This window comes from Micropterus dolomieu, linkage group LG19, assembly GCF_021292245.1.
Source record: "Micropterus dolomieu isolate WLL.071019.BEF.003 ecotype Adirondacks linkage group LG19, ASM2129224v1, whole genome shotgun sequence".
NCBI classification, from domain to species: domain Eukaryota; kingdom Metazoa; phylum Chordata; class Actinopteri; order Centrarchiformes; family Centrarchidae; genus Micropterus; species Micropterus dolomieu.
The window spans coordinates 10,636,633-10,641,351 of NC_060168.1; positions in this window are offsets into that span (position 1 = coordinate 10,636,633).

A 4,719-nucleotide genomic window follows, 5' to 3' on the forward strand; every position below is an offset into this window, starting at 1 on the left:
TTTGAAATGAAAGCTGCTGATTTGGCAGCTGTCTCTGGATGCTGTTTGATATCAACTGGTGAGAAAATAGTCTTCTGTTAAATTATGACAATGAGGAGACGGGGTCAGTGAATGGGAGATGGAGGCGGACCAGTCTTGTTTCACAGTATGAACCTGTGTGGTTATGTATGTTGATAAACGTGTGTGTGTGTGTGTGTGTGTGTGTGTGTGTGTGTGTGTGTGTGTGTGTGTGTGTGTGTGTGTGTGAGGTGTAAATAAGGAGCCATTTTAGGCAGTGGCCATCTGCATTAGCTGACTGGTTGTTTATTTTGAAATTACATACAGCGTGGTGTTAACACTGTCATGTGTGGTTATAAATGAAGCGTCAGTCCCAGGACACCGTGTTGAACATCTCTTGCTGTAAAGCTGTAAAATAATTTAGCTAGGGTCTGACTAAGGCTGAGTCCCCCTGCGGTGCCTCTGTGTAGGCCACATCACCTACGTCTGGCCCCTGCTGTGTCTCCCTGTCTGTCTGGCCCCTCTACCACCAGTCCTGGTGCCTTCGAGTGCCTGGGTCAACTCACCAGGAGAACTGCAAGTCTTAAACGTTTTACACCATGTGGAGGATGGACTGTGATTTCTTTCCATTGATTTTTATTGATATAGTGCTACATCCCATGGAATGTTGAAGCAGCAATGTTATGTAAAACAAACACAGGCCTAACTGGGTGAAACAAAAGCGCTATTTTTTAACTTTAATAAATGTGCCATAGATATTCATATGTTCTGTGTTTTATGGGAATTGTTAACAAACTAGTCACTTTGTCTACATCATGGACAAACATGCCTCTTTCTATGGTGGACAGTGAACTACCATCTTTTCATGGCCAACATATCGCTTTAAACAGTCAGAACTAGTCCAGCAAACACAGTTAGATAAATACAGGACAGTAGCCCTGCTAGTGTGAATTTGTAGATACATGTAGAATTAAAGGGGTTATTTTGAGACTTTATACAAACGTCCCACTAAAGGATGAACCAGTGGCTAGACTGTTGGATACTGGGGTTGCATTGGTTACCTGATAAACAGGCTATGCACTGAACTCTGAACACTTAACGTGCCATCTGGGATTGAGATTGGAGTCAAAGACTTGAGACGTGCCAGTTCTCTCAACATGTCTCCAAAGCTAGCAGGTCACTGAAAAATGGTATTTATTCTAAAGGTTTTTTGCTACCAGACATGATTAAAGCTCGCTCAAAACAAAAAAGGGACTGATATTCTTATAGAATTTTTTGAATGACCTCCCTCATAAGCCTCTGTGGTAAACACATGACTACAAGTCTGTGACCGCTGAGGTGAAATTCACTCCCCTCTCCTACTTCTTATTAGAAAAGACCAGTATATTTGCACAGTGAAATCGCTTTTGTGTGTTTTGTGTTTTTTTCTCACGTTTCTCTCTTTTTCAAATCATGCATATTTCTGTGTGTCACTTTTATTACTTAAAGACGCCACCTTTCATTGAATAAAATGGTGATGTATGCTGATCACAGCAATCGGTCTCATATTGGTTTCATCTGTTTAAAAAAAGAGCTTTTACCTTGTGGTTTACTCTGCGATTAAATACTAAAAAAAAATTCTGGCTGGGGAGGGTTGATTGCATCCCCATATTTGTGATCCAACTATTTGTCAACTTAATGTTTAATTTGCCTGTAATCTTTTAATAGGTTCAACTTTGGTGCTGGTAATGCATTGCAGCACAGTCATGATTTACTTTGGGACTTTGATCTCATTTAGACTGCAGCTCGTGCCCCTTCATACCCTGACAGATGTCGATTAGCCATAGTTGCAGTATATAATTGGGCTATCAGAAAATGCCCTCCAACACAGTTAAAACAATTTGCTCTGAATCCACACAGTCTCCAACGCAGAACACAGAGCATAATAAGTGACTCGTTCTTGGCAGCAATTTGTGAGAACGAGTCTTACACTTGTGTACTTGGGAAAGGCTGTGAAAAGCAGCACGGTGGCGTGTTCTTGCTATGTGCTGCAGCTTGCAGGAAATGTTGGCTGATGTGGTCTGGTGGTCTGTGGGCTGTATGAACTATATACATATACACTATATCTACATATTCTCTATACTCTACTCAAAAACCTCAATGCTGGTTGCAAGTACATTTAAACCCACTGAAACTTAAGCAATTTCTGTATTTACTAATTTGTATTCATTCCCCTGCCTCCCAAGCCAAGAGCAGTAAATTATCTTGATCTGATTATTGTTTATTTGCTTGCCCCCTGGATGGCTTTTTACATGGTATTACAAATAAAGCTTCTCAAAGCAAATTCTGCATTATCATCATGTAACGTGCCTGTTTTGTCTCTTGATTTGAATGTTATGCGAGCAATCTTTTGGCCATTAAGGTGACATTACAAGCCAATTGGAAGTGGCGGGATCTATTGCAATTCACAGCATGGCAGAAATTGATAGCGAGGAGGGGGTGATGGGAGTGAAACGTGACTCACATGCGGATGGCAAGACATTTTGGCATGGAAACAGATATAATTACTGAGAGATCTGTGAAGTGCTGCAGCTGCAGCAGACTGAACGAAGCCTTGGGTTTGCTCTTGTGGTTAGAAATTAAAATGAGAAGAGATAGAGTGGGTATTCCCAGTGAATATCCAGTCGGGTGGTATTTTCAGATTAACTGCCTAAATTTTGACTGTATAGCCACAGAGAAATGGCTTGGGCTTTGATATCAAAGTCACCTATTTTTTAAGCATAATGTTCTGTCATGCGCCACAGAAATGTCATCTTTGTGATGTATAGTTGGTGAGATTTAAATAACGTCTTGCACAATTCACACCAATGTGTAATCTGAGAGGAAGTGTCATTCTCAAAACGTGTGAACAAGTCTTTCAATACAAGAAATCATTTCACAGCAAACATGTAATGCACACACTTTCCACCAGGGGGCAGTCTGTAGCTGTGGAAGGATAGTAGAGCTCTACACAGATTGAATCATGCTTAATAAACAGGGAGAAATCTGTTTTTTCCATTCCATAAAAGCAAAAAATGCTCATGTTAGTGACACAAATAGGGTCAATCATGTGAAACAAGCTGGAAGGAAGTAGTTATTTCCCATGCAGCTAAAAAAAAAAAGAACATAAATTAGTGAAAGTAAAAGAGGATGTGAGAGTGTAGGTGTGCATGCTGGAACAGCGTAGCAGAAGAGAGGCACGTTTCCTGCCAACGTCCTCTGCATAGGAAGCAGGCAGATGAAAAGAGGTTTCACTGGCTTCAGCTGGGTTCTGTAATGCAGCTCAACGTCTACATCAAAGCCCATTAGATTTGAAGAATGCCACAGCTTTTCTGTACTAAATTGATCCATCGGCTTGCGCTGACTCCCTGCTTGTGTATGACTGAGTAAGGATGACAGGCGTTTTGTAGGAGTTATCGCAAAAGGGGAACCGGCTGTGGCTGTGTGTGTGTGTGACCGAATTTCCTCACAGCGATGGAAAGATGAATCACATTTTGGCTAGTTAAGAGTTATAGGTTTAGGAATTTATGTTAGCTAAGGGTCAAGGTGGGAAGTGCAACAGAGTGCTTCAGTCCTGAAAAGCATATTAATACAAATGAGCGTGTGCAAATGTGTGTGAATCTTTAATAATTATCTGCCATAATTATGGCACAACTCACTGGGGTCTCCACTAAAATAGACCATCCTGCTCCCTGTGCAATATAGAACAACAGCAAGAGAGCCACAGAGAGCACTAGAGGATGAATGCAGCTCTGTTGTCATAGGAACAAAACCAGTCCAGGCAAAGCTCAATGTCAAGAGTAGGATTATCAATTAGGAAATTGAGAAACTTTGTCTTTGAAGTGAAAAGCATTTTGTTTACCTTACACAGCATGAAAGGTAACACGCACAGAGCTAATTCCCGCAGATATAAGTGTGGTGAATTGAAACAGAGCGAAGGCGAGAGGAAGATAGTGGGAAAGAACTCAAGTTGACACATTTTTTCAAGCCGTGTGTGTGTGTGTGTGTGTGTTCTTGCGTGGGTCTGGAGCTGATAAACTTAGCTTGTTTCTGCCTTTGTATAATCCCCTTGAGTGTCAACACGATGATAAACCCATGAGGATGCTCTTGTGTGACAGTGCCTCTGAGAGCCTAGGTAAACACATTGGCCTGCATCTGTTAGCACCATGGGGCACATCATAAATACGCTGATATAAAGAATCACAGACACCCCCTTCCAAAAAAAGCAACAATAAGACAGAGACCCAGCCCAGGAAGGAGCATTGTGTCGCAGAATTAGCCAACAAAACCTTTTTCCTTTCTTCCTCTGAAAGCTCTTCCCTTTCCTTCCAAAGAAGACACTTGATGATTCAAGCTATAAACTTATGACGTGAGGTGAACAAAGGGATTTGACATTCTATGTTGCATGATTGACAGTTTAACATGTCAAAAAAGATGGATAAGATATCCCTTTGGCCCACTACAAAGAACTCTCTGAGGCAACACAGGAGCTGATTTATTGGGTTAGATGGGGGTTGGGGGAATGGGTGTACTCTTACATTCTGGTGATTCCTTGTAGGAAAAAAATGTAAAAAATAAATGAAGCAGATCGGGATTGCCTGCTGGGAGATGAAGGACAGGAGAAACAGGAAGCGAGCGGGTGGGGGGGGGGGGGCGCTGCAGGAGACATGATGTAATGCAACTGGCTCACTGGTTCGTAGAGTT